Source organism: Chrysochloris asiatica, unplaced genomic scaffold (genome assembly GCF_000296735.1).
Source record: "Chrysochloris asiatica unplaced genomic scaffold, ChrAsi1.0 scaffold00059, whole genome shotgun sequence".
NCBI classification, from domain to species: Eukaryota; Metazoa; Chordata; class Mammalia; order Afrosoricida; family Chrysochloridae; genus Chrysochloris; species Chrysochloris asiatica.
The window spans coordinates 16,448,385-16,461,488 of NW_006408577.1; the positions used below are offsets into that span (position 1 = coordinate 16,448,385).

Sequence of the window (13,104 nt, forward strand, 5' to 3'; positions counted from 1 at the left end):
TGAGGTTGAAGAAAATGAAAACAAATCCACAAAAGCCAAAATATGACCTTGAACATATCCCACCTGAATTTAGAGATCATCTGAAGAACAGATTTGATGCATTAGACACCAATGACAAAAGACCAGGAGAACTGTGGGATGGCATCAAGAACATCATACAGGAAAAAAGCAAAAGGTCATAAAAAAGACAGGAAAGAAAGAAAAGAGCCAAATGGATGTCAGAAGAGATTCTGTAACTTGCTCTTCAGTGTAGAAATGCTAAGGTAAATCAAAGAAAGGAGGAAGTAAAAGAGCTGAACAGAAAATTTCAAAGGGCAGCTTGAAGAGACAAAGTCAAGTATTATAATGAAATGTGCAAAGACCTGAGGTTACAATACTAAAAGGGAAGAACATGATCAACATTTCTCAAACTGAAAAAACTTAAGAAAAAATTCAAGCCTCTACTTATAATATTGAGCAAAATATTGAATGATGCAGAAAGCATCAAAAGAAGATGGAAGGTATATACAGTCACTGTATCAAAAAGAAATGGTTGATATTGAACTATTTCATGAAGTAGCATATGATCAAGAACCTATGACACTGGGGAAAGAAGTCCAAGTTGCACTGAAAGCAATGGTGAAAAACAAGGCTCCAGGAATTGACAGGATGCAAATTGTAATCTTTCAACAAACTGATGTAGCCATCTGGCCAACCCATTGGAAGAAATCCATATTTGTGCCCATTCTAAAGAGAGGTGATCCAATGGAATGTGAAATCTTCTAACAATATTATTAATACTACATGCAAGTACATTTTTGCTAAAGATAATTCAAAAACTGCTGCAACAGCGCATCCACAGGAAACTCAGACTGGATTCAGAAGAGGCAGTGGAAGTAGGGACATCATTGCTGATGTCAGATGATTATTGGCTAAAAGCAGAGAATGCTAGAAAGATGTTTACTTGTGCTTTATTTACTATGCAAAGCCTTTTGACTGTGACGACCATACCAAGTTGTAGACAACATTGCGACAAATGGGTATTCCAGAACATTTGATTAAGCTCATGAGGAACCTGTACACAGAATAAGAAGCAGTTTTTAGAACAGAAGAAGGGAACACTGAGTGGATTAAAATCAGGAGAGGTGTCCGCTATGGCTGTGTTCTGTCACCATCTGTATGCTGAGCAAGTAATCGGAGAAACTGGATTATATGAAGAAAAGCATAGCATCAGGATTGGAGGATTAACAATTTGCGATATGTAGATGATACATCTTTCTAGTTGAAAGCGAAGTGAACTTAAAATGCTTACTGATGAAGTCCAAAGACTATAGTTGCACCTCAATGTAAAGAAAGCAAAAATCCTCAAACTGGACCAATAAATATTGAAGTTGTCTAAGACTTCATTTTGCTTTGATCCACAATTAACACTCATGGAAGCAGCAGTTAAGAAATCAAATGGTGTAGTGCATTAAGCAAGTTTGTTGCATAAGAACAAAGACATCAATTTGAAGACTAGGGTCACCTGACTCAAGTCATGGTATTTTCTTTTTATTTTTACTCTGGAAATGTCATTTTATTTAAGCACAAAAATTGAGATAAAGCATATAAATTTGTATATGGAGGGGGAAATACCATAAGTTGACAAAACCTAGGTCACAGTCATCATTCAGTGGCTTCTGGGCTGAGTAGGGTGGGCTCAGGCCTGAGACAGGAGACTAACTTTTTTGGGAGGCCCATACACTATGCAGGTTCTAATCATGAACTTCTAGGAATGCACGGCTGACACACACCTTCTGCCGAATCCCCAGGACGCTGGAAAGGTGACCTGGACACCACTGGAGGTGTATATGGTGGGGCCGTGGACCGTTACTCTAGAGCTTTTAAGAAAAGTAGTTTGTCAGACTGATCTGAAGGATGCAGTTCTGGACTGATTCACCCTGCCCTCTCCAAGGGTCACACAAGCTGGATATTGCTGATAGGGCGGGTGGCATAGGGGTAGAATCTGTGGCTAAGGCAAATAGCAGCTGTCCCTGGAGGAGAGGCAGTCAAACCAACCACACCAGGACAGTCATCCTCCTAGAAGAATGCCAAAGGCTGTACAGAATGTGGCATCAATGACCTCTATTCCCTCCTTCACACCTCCTAAATCCCAACCCCAATGCACATTCAGTGAATCTGAAGCAGGAAGGGCTCAGTGACAGCATGCAATATTACCCACATCTGGTGGGTGCCAGGAGCTTAAGGGGCTATGAATCTGTGGTAAAAATGAGGCAGGATGAGACTCTGGAAACCTAGAGACCATCCCATAAGCCATCTGGGGAACAGAGATGACCACTTGCCCAGCTAGCCACTCCTCCAATGTGGGGCCATTGAGATACTAATTAGTCTGGGCAGGAAGGAAGGGAAGGACTATGGAGACCACAGACTGAACTTGGCTCCACAGACGTAACCGCTGGTCTCCATAGTCCTGCCCTTCCCCCTTTTTGCCTCCCCTCAGTTGGAAGGGAGAGCTGGTTGCTGAGGAAGGAGGAAGGTCCATGGCATTGATTCTCCTCAGGTCTGTGCTGGGCAAAACTACCATAAGGTACGCATGCAAAGTGCAGCTCAGAAGGCAGACGAGAGTAAAGGCAGAGGAAAGAGAGAGAGCCAGGAGGGCTAATGCCTCAGGAAGGTTCATCAGGCAGCAGATGAGGCAGCTCTGCAGAAGGATCTGTTGCCAAGGATGCCCTGGAAAAACTCCTCCTGGGCTAGCTCATAGCTGGCCCCTGTTCAATGGTATAGGGAGTGCACCCACTGTGACCTTGGTGCAGAGGATAAAGAAGCCATCTACTACCACCATGATGATCAGCATGGACAAAGGGTCTTGGTTCAGTGTAGACAAGGCTATAGTCCAACCACCGTCACGCAGCCCAGGGAGGCCAACAAACGGATGATGTAGATCCATATTCGACAGAAAAATATAAGAAAAACACGAAGAAGCTGAAAGTGTTGTCTGATATAATGGCTAGTACCAACAACGGAAGGCACCGCAGGTAATGATGAGAGACCACAAGATCAATCCTTTGGAAGTGTCAGTTATGAGCCAAGACAGGCAGGCAAGCACATTCAGAATCAGAGTCACAGGATGCACCATCCAGAGACAGTAGAGCATCTTGCACATTCGCTGGTAATCTCTGTGGATAAATCCTGGTAGAAGCAGGGTTTGACAGGGCTCCAGGAGGGCGGTGGCACCCAATTAGTCTTTATCATATGTATGCTGGCCTACTGCTCTGCAGCTCCCACTCCTTCTCATCCAGCTAGCAGTTTTCCTGTCCATCTCTTCCTGCTAACGAAGCAGGCCTACCTAGGCTGCAGAGGCTATGCCCTTGGGGTTGGCCTGGGTTGGTTCCACTAAAGGTTGGAGAGCTGCCTACTGTAAGGTCCTAAAGGGCTGTGTGACTGGAACTGTCCAGAGAAGGAATTGAATTCAGCTAGGCCACCCTATGGGTCAGCTGGGTCACAGAGAGATCCTGAAAAGGGTTTATGTCCTTAGGTTTTGAGAAGGGGTTGATGTCAGAGGAGGCATAGCAGTCTGGGACGTGGGGCAAGCTCCTCAAGCGCTGCTGCCTTCTAGCACGCAGGCCCAGCAGTGCTCTCAATGCAGATCCTTCACTGCCAGGAGTAAGACAGCCATTCTAAAGACCAGGTGTTGTCGATAGCCTCATATGCATGTGAAAGTTGGACAATGGGTAAGGAAGACCATAGAAGAATTAATGCATTTGAGTTACGGTGTTAGATGAGAATATTGAAAGTACCGTGGGCTACCAAAAGAACACACAGATCTGTGTTGAAAGAAGTACAGTCAGAATGCTCTTTAGAAGCCAGGATGGTGAAACTTTGTCTCTCATAGTTTGGATTTATTATCAAGAGGGACTAGTCCCTTGTGCTTGGTCCCTCTTGATAATAATAGCTGATACATAAGAGTCAGATGTTTTCTTAACATCAGATGTCAGAATATCAGCTGTGGAACTCACACACATACACTCTTAATCTGATGCCTTTGCATCTGCTGGGTGAAACAAAAGGCCATATGCCTCTCTCCTAGTTGCAAGAATGTTCTGTGAAATGCAATTTTCAGTTTTCAAAGCTGATTGTTGTTGTTGTTAGGTGCCATCGAGTCAGTACTGACTCATAGCGACCCTATGCACAACAGAATGGTCCTGGGCCAATTCACAATTGCTGCCACGCTTGAGCCCATTGATTCTGCCACTTTGCCAATTCATCTTGCTGGGGGTCTTCCTCTTTTTCTCTGACCCTCCACCTTACCAAACATGATATCCTTCTCCAATGACTGGTTCCTCCTGACAACATCTCTGAAGTATGAGAGATGAAGTTTGGCCATCCTGGCCTCCAAGGAGCACTCTGGCTGCACTTCTGCCAACACAGGTAGTCACATACATATTTCAACACAGTTATTGGTGAAGATACTCAAGATTGTTGTGATTCATTTTCTAGTCTTATTGTATGCTTATTACCTAACACAATATCTGGAACATAAGATGCAAATATAATTATTTGTTGAATGAATGAACAAATTGCCAGGTACTATGATAGGCGTCAGGTAAAAAAATAATTAAAATTAGACAAATGCCTGCAAATGCTAGAACTATCCCTAACCTTGAGGTTTGTGGAGGTTAAATCATCTGTGCAAGTCAATCATTCAGTATGTGGTGGAACCAAGACTCCGAGCCTGGTCTATTTCATGCAGGGTTAGCACTCTTAACACCACAACATCCTGCCTTACCTTAACACTCAGCCAAGAAAACAGGAGAATAATGAACAAATGTATTATGGACCCTCAGTTTTGTCAAGAATCATTCTTTTTCATTTTAGCCACTTTATTTTGTGTTTCAGTGTCTATAAATACATTTGCTTTGGGAAAACATCAAAAGATTTTCATTAAATTGGGGACTTTGTATAGTATGAGAATAAGTACTGGATTGAAAACTGCAAGGTTGACAGTTCAAACCCACCAGCCACTTCATGGAGAAAGATGAGGCTTTCTGCTCCTATAAAGATTTGCATATAGCCTCAGAAACCCTATACACAAGTCATCACAAGTAGGAACAACCCTATGGCAATGGGTTTGATTTGGATTGGGATTATTTAAAACAAAAGCAGCACTAATTGCTGCTTTTTCTAGGAGACCATTTCTATAGGTAGCTCTTATTTTTTCCTAAATTGCAGACGTACACACCGTACCCTCTATGAGTTAGTTATTGCCTCTTGATCCCTAAGAGATATCTCAAACTCAACTTTCCAAAACTGAATTTCTGATGCTAGTCCCCCATTCCACCCACAGATGGTGACAGCTCTAGCCTTCAAATTACTCACGTGATACTTGAAACTGTTTTCATGTACTCCTTCTTTGGCATCTCCTACCCATAATCCCTCAGCATATCATGCCGGCTCTGCCATAACAATCCATGCTCCACCACTGCTCACTACCATCTCTCACCTACATCTCAGCATTGTTGTGGCTGATAAGTGCTGCTGAATTCAGTTCCGACTCATAGTGACCCTGTGTAGGATTTCCAAGACAGGCTGGTGTGTACGAAATTCTGACCTTGTGGTTCACAACACAAGAATGCTTGTTTGACAGCACCACATCAGGAGTCAAAAATGAATGGACAACATAGTTCTCCATCTTAGTTATGATGCATTTGAGTTAGGATGTCTTGGAAGAAGTGCAGCCAGAATGCTCCTTAGAAGCCAGGATGGCAAGACTTTGTTTCTTGTGCTTTGGGCATGTTATCAGGAGGGATCAGTCCCTGGAGAAGGACATCATGCTGGGTAAAGTGGAGGATCAGGGAAAAAGAGGAAGACCTCCAATGAGATGGACTGACACAGTGGCAGCAGCAACAGGCTCAAGTGTAACAACAATTGTGAGGGGGGCCGGGGACCAGCCAGTGTTTCGTTCTGCTTCGCTGTATGTTAGAATTGACTCGACAGCACCGAACAACAACAACAATAGCAACATAAGTGTCCAAGAAACGTAGGCTTAAAAAGAACACTGCAAAGACCATTACCATTTGTCCAATTTAAACAACACACAGAATAATATATGCTCTTATGTAGTAAAACGTAACAATATACTTGGGAAGAATACAGGAAATAGTGCTTCCTTGTATGGTGGAGAAAGGAGTATAGAATGGATGGCTGAGGAGTGGTAAGTTGAGCTGCATTAATAGTGATTTATTTCTTTAAAAAAACCCAAAATAAAATAAGAAGCAGATATGGCAAAATATAAACCCAGGAGCTTATGTGAGTAACGGCTATATTATATACTTTTTCATATGTTTGAATTACTTCATAATTAAACATTTAAAATAAAAATAAAATTTAAAAATAACAAAGAAGTTACATATGAAAAAGTAATAATTAAAAAATGGTGGTGCTATGGGGTAGACATTGGATTGTTAATTACAGGGTCAGTGGTTCAAACCCACCAACTGCTCCGCAGGAAAAAGATGAGGCTGTCTTCTAGCATTAAGTTTTACAGGCTTAGAAACCCTATGCGGGGTTGCTGTGAGTGGGAACTGATTTAATGGCAGTGGCTTTGATTTTTTTTCTTAAAGTATCCTCAGAGGTAGGGGATACTTTTAGACACACTCAGTTTGTGCACACTATTGTAGGTACACTCATGGGAGAGTGAATGCCAGGTGTTGTGTGTGTCACAGTTGAGGATGAGTTTGTAGTTCACAGGCCATTGTGGCATGGATAATTCACACCAGCCAGCTGCATCCCTCATTAGAAACCAGGCTGGCTGTTGGCAGCAGCTGCTTTCTGAACCCCTGGCTTCTCCCTCTGCCCCTCCTTTCCCTGCTGTCCCACTCTATGCAATGTTCTGGTTCAAGGGTTACAGCTTCCTTCTTAGTGAGCTTGGAAGAAGCAAACAAAGATAGTGATTGTTAAGTGTCATTGAGTTGGTTCCTACTCATAGCAACTAATGGGGTTGAACCTCTGGACCTTTCTGTTAGCAGCCCAGTGCTTATCCCATAGATCCACATCAGAGGTTCAAAAAAGATAGTGTTGTTGTTGGTGCTTGTGTGCTGTGGAGTTGATTTTCACTCATAGCGACCCTGTATTGGGTTCCCGAGGCTGTAAGTCTTTAGGGGAGCAGAAAGCATCATCTTTCTCCTGTGGAGTGGCTGGTAGATTCGAAATGCTGGCCTTGTGGCTTGTAGCCCCATTGTAACCTACTGTGCTCCCAGGGCTCCTTAAGAAAGATAGTACTCTCCAACAAGTGACAGGTCCACTGCAGTGGAGGCAGCTGCAGACCTACTCCATTTTCACACATAGTTCTGCCGAGTGTTTCAGGATGCCCTCCGCCAGGGCTTTCCAGACTGTTTTAAAGCATCACACCTCTCCCTCCCTAATAATGCTACTCAGAATTGCATAATATTACAGAAAAAGTGAGGGTGGGTGGGTGATGCGATTCTGTTGGCTCCAAACCCACTGCAGTTTCAGGGAAATCCAGTTTGGATTTAGATTTGAGTCTAAGAATTAGGAACTCCAGTCCTAAGATTGTAGAAATCTGGGGAGGCATGAAAAAAGAGGAGGAGTCTAAACCCCAGAGGATCCAACTCTTACATGAATGTGTAAGGACAACCAGCTATTTTGTTGAAGCTGAAGTATATGTGTTTGTGTGTGTGACAATTGTTACTGTGTGCATGTTCTGATTGCTGATATCTGTGTGTGTGTGTGTTTGTGCTAATAGGTGTTATCTGATTGCTGGAGCCCATGGCATGTTCATGTGGATTGTTGTTGCTGGTGGTATACTTAGAAGGTGGTATGTGATTACTGGAACTCATGAGCATATGTGTGTGTGTGTATATGTGTGTTAAGAGGATGATATCTAATTTCTGAAGCCCCCATCCACATTGCCAGAGTGGCCTTCTAGACCCTTAGGGCTCCTCAGGGCATGATTTGGAAGATCACTGACATTTCTGCTCATTTAATTCTTATGATACTCTGTGTGGTATGCAGCTGAGTGTTATCAACCCCGAATAACATATGCTCAAGCTGAGGCTGAAGTCCCCACTGGTGTAAGAGATGGTGTCAGGAAGGCTCTTTCTGCAGACATGAATTTAGAATCCTCCAGCATAGACCCAGAAGCCACAGCAGCTTGAAGGGTGGAGGTTTGGGGGAGCCACGGTGACTAACCAAAAATGAATCATCTCCCATTTTGGGGAAGCCCACTCTGGCACACAGAAACAAAGAAAATTATAGCTGTGGGGAAGCAGGCCAAACATGGTTAGACTGAGCCAGAACTGGGATTATTGCTCATCTCTCGGGGAGTCCCAATGCATTCAGTTCTCTCCTCCAGCTGAGAATCACACAGGCTGCCCAGCGACTGGTGGAAAATACCCCCACTGAACAGTAGTGGCTCCAGCTCCTCGCCCTGTCCCCCTGCCAAATGGTGTAGGAGGAGGGAACTGAGTGTATGCAGGTTTAGACCTGGGAAACTAGAAGAGGAAGGAGATGGTCGCCCAGGAAATGAGAGAAGTGAAAGAGAGGTGTAGCCAAAAGACATGACTGGAGAGTGCTATATGCCATGTTGCAGGAGCAAAAACTATGCTGGAGTGTGGTTATGGCCTTTGTTAAAAGGTCCACTTGGGAACCACGTTCCAATGCATGCCTCTGTCTAGACAGTGTTCTTCTTCTCTGTTGTTGTTGTTGTTACTGTTAGATGTTGTCAAGTCAGTTCTGACTCACTGTGACCCTATGCACAACAAGACAACATGCCACCAGTTTGTGCACCAGGTTGTTATGCTTGAGTTCATTGTTGCAGCCACTGTATCAATCTTTTTCATTGTGTGTCTTCCTCTTTTTCACTGGCCCTCTACTTTACAAAGTGATGTCCTTTTCTAGGGACTGGTCCCTCCTGATAACATGTTCAAAGTCTCCCCATCCTCACTACTATAGCCGATTGAAACTTGAGATAAAGAGCAAAAAAACTGATCTCAAATATAAAGACTTGTTGTTGTTGTTACGTGCCATTGAGTTGGTACCGACTCAAAGTGACTCTGTGCACAACAGAATGAAACACTGCCTGGTCCTGAGCCAACTTCACAATTGTAGCCACACTTGAGCCCATTGATGCTGCCACTTTGCCAGTTCATCTCGCTGGGAATCTTCCTCTTTTTCTCTGACCCTACACCCTTCCAAACATGGTATCCTTCTCTAGCAACTGGTCCCTCCTGACAATATGTCCGAAGTTTGAGAGACGAAGTTTGGCCATCTTGGCCTCCAAGGAGCACTCTGGCTGAACTTCTTTCAACACAGATCTGTTGGTTCTTTCGGCAGCCTATGGCACTTTCAATATTCTCCTACAACACCACAATTCAAAGGCACCAATTCTTCTACGACTTTCCTTATTCACTGTCCAGCTTTCACATGCATATGAGGTTATTGAAAATACCATGGCTTGGGTCAGGCGCACCTTAGTCCTCAAGCTGACATCTTTGCTCTTCAGCACTTTAAAAAGGTCTTATGCAGCAGATTTGCCCAATGCAATACGTTGTTTGATTTCTTGACTGCTGCTTCCATGAGTGTTGATAGTTGATTCAAGAAGAATGAAGTCCTTAACAACTTCAATCTTTTCTCCATTGTAAGAATGTTGTTTATTGGTCCAGTGGTGAGGATTTTTGTTTTCTTTACATCGACATGCAATCCAGACTAAAGGCTATGGTCTTTGATCTTCATCAGTAAGTATTTTAAGTGCTCTACACTTTCAGCAAGCAAGGTTGTATCATCTGCGTATCACACATTGTTAATGAGTCTTCCTCCAATCCTGATGCCATGTTTTTCTTCATATAACCCAGCTTCTTGGATTATTTGCTCAGTATACAGGTTGAAAAAATATGGTGAAAGACTATAACTCTGTCACACACCTTCCTAATTTTAAACCAGTCAGTGTTCCCATGCTGTTTTTTTGAAAAACTGCTTCTTGGTCCATGTACAGATTCCTCATGAGCACAATTAAGTGTTCAGGAATACTCATACTTCGCAATGTTGTCCACAGCTTGTCATGAGCCACACAATCAAAAGCCTTTCCGTAGTCAATAAAGCAGAGATAAACATCCTTCTGATATTCTCTGCTTTCAGCTAAGAGCCATTAGGACATCAGCAATGATATCCCTCGTTCCATGGCCTCTTCTGAATCTGGCTTGAACCTCTGGAAGTTCTCTGTCAGTGTATGCTTGCAGCCATTTTTGTATTACCTTTAGTAAAACTTTACTCACATGGGATATCAAAGATACTGTCCGATGATTGCACTCCATTGGGTCACCTCTCTTTCAAATGGGTACAAATACAGATCTCTTCCAATCAGTTGGCCAGATAATTGTCTTCCAAATTTCCTGGCAGAGATGAATGAGTGCCTCTAGTGCTGCCTCACTTTCTTGAAAGATTTCAATTTTTATTCCATCAATTCCTGGTGCCTTGTTCTTTGCCCATTCCTTCAATGAACTTTGGACTTCTTAAGAAAAAATAGACACCCTCTCAGGCCAAGTTAAGCATGTGTCTATTAACCAAAGAATTGGAGGCTCAAACCCACAAGGAAGGCCTAGAGATTTCCTTCTGAAAAGCCACAGTCGTTGAAAACGCTATGGAGTGTATTTGTACTCTGAAGTCCACAATGTCACCATGACTCAAAATTCATTTCATGGCAACTGGTATCTTAGACCCAGAAATATATGCTTCTATCCTTTGTGAGTAGAAGCAGTTGGTGATAGTAATTTTTAGTTCCGTTCTGGAGTAGAGGGAGACTCTGCAAAGTGACCAAGGAAAAATGGAGAGGCAGAAGGGAAGATACAAGAGGTCTGGCATCTTTCAAGTGCTCAACACATGGCTGGTTAAATAGGGGATCTTACAGAGCTTGTGCTGACAGGGCTAGGGAACAGGAATGGTCTAGTGGAGCAGTCTGTGGAGGCAGTACCAGCCCTGGGAACACAGCATACTGACCCTCAACACTTGAGTCTGCTTAAAATTGGTTTTCCTCCTCCCTTTTCACCTCCTCTTTTATTTCTTCTTCTCCTTTTTTTTAAGTTGAATCACCCGTGCATGTTAAGTTGAATCACCAGAGCATGTAGGCATCTACACCTTGTAAGATTTGCTAAGTTGTTCTGAGATATTATTTCTCTTCATAGAATATAAAACTAATGCTCCTACCACCTTTTAAAAAAAGACTGATACTACAATGCCTTGGAAATGTCAAGAAGTCCTTGAAGAGAATCATAATTTTATTCTCTTTTGCTTTCCATGAGGAACGTCAGCATGAATCTGTCTCCCCCTTGTGGAATTCAGTTTCCCTCTCGATTGTATCCCGTTTAGTTAAATAAGAGTGAGAGAGAGGGCTTACTGCTTTGTCTCTTTGTTGCCTTTGTTTGTACCAGGAAAAAATGAAGCATTTTTATAATTATCAAAGAAAACATTTTACCTTGTGAATTGAACAAGTATTTTGAACTAAACACTCAAATAATACTTTATATTGTGCAAATTCTGTCTGTTTAATGTTTAAAGATTTTGCATTTGTTCAGATTTACATGATCCTTCAATATTAGGTTGAGCTTCTTCTCCATTTTATGGCTAAGGAAGGAAATGATGGAATTTTTCCAAAAAACATGACAAAGGTAAGATTTCCTTTCCAAGTCCAAACTCCAAAGTTCTTTACAGAATTGTTTTATCCAGTGGCACAATACCACCATATTTAATATTTATTTACAATTTCCTCATTTCCAACCATTAGATCAAACACATCACCTAAAGTATCTCACACAGTTTTAGGAATAAAATTATTAATCTAATTTTAACAGTATAAGTAACACACAACCAGTTGCTGGGATTAAATTGAATCAAAAGCAATGATCCTAAACAGAGGCTGAGGAAAGAAGATTAAGAGACAAATGCGTTAAATGCTCTCCCAAATTCTGGCCTTGAGGAAACGAACTGAGGGTATGTAAATAATCTGTAGATTTGATTTCATCTTCTGCAATAATTTGAAGGATAATGAACTTGTAGATAATGTGGATTGATCATAATTTATAATTATTTGCAAGGTTAAATTAAGCTCTTAAAACATGAAATATGTATATTTAATAATAGACTTTTATCAGTCCACAAGGTGAGGACTTGGGTCCCATATGTCAGGAGGTGGAAATGGTTGTACCATTTCATTATTGCTCCATTATTGGGTGTAGCCATTACCCCATCACACTACTGGTGAGACAGCTATTCCACATCAGCATGAACAAGACATGACAAAGCTTGGTTGCTGATCCAGAAATCCCTGGGGCTGAACAACAAGAAAGGATAGGGTAACAAAGGCTCTTTTGAAACATGATAAGTAAGTCTTAAGTTTCCACTATGACATTTTTGTTCATTTCCTATAAAATGCCATTCTGCTATCTTTGAACTGAATTTAGGTCCATATATGAGAGAGCAAGTAATTGGGAGCTGTGAGTGCTCTCCATCAAATGTTGACTCTGGAATGCCTTGATGATTCTTTTCCTCATATATTCAAGGCAAGTACAGCCATTCCTGTGATTTCAGCAACCTATCACCTCTACTCTGGTGGTACAGTGGATTAAGCATTGGGATGCTAACTACAAGGTCTATGGTCACTTTGCCGGAGAAAGATGAGGCTGTCTGCTCTTGCACAGACACACAGTCTCAGAAACATAAGGAACAGTTCTAATGTGTCCTCTAGGGTCCCTGTGAGGCAGAATTGACTTCAAGACAGTGCGTATCACCTCTACAACAACCTTTGCTTTCCTGAGACCATTTGACTCAATGGGGAAAAAATGTCATTGGGTCCCATAGCGATTTGCTGAGCAGAGACAGCTGGTATGAATTTCTAAGCAAAGAGCAAAAGCATAAAGCAATTTTAGAGTGGGTGACAAGTGAGTTCAGGCATCCCTAAGCATGCAGAAGAAAATGAGAGCCCCTGAGATTGCAGTTCACATTGACTTTGTGTAAATACTGTGTTCAAAGGAGGTTTGGTTTTAGTCACTGGGCTTGGCCACACTATGTCAGGATAGTTTTGGACAAGAAACCCAAACTCCAAAATCAAATGACTTA

General features: G+C 42.3%; 1 pseudogene; it reads right to left on the bottom strand.

Moving 5' to 3' along the window:
• Positions 1-2,658: 2,658 nt before the first annotated feature.
• The window catches only part of LOC102832370, a 160,375-nt pseudogene continuing 149,929 nt past the window's right edge, over positions 2,659-13,104 (bottom strand).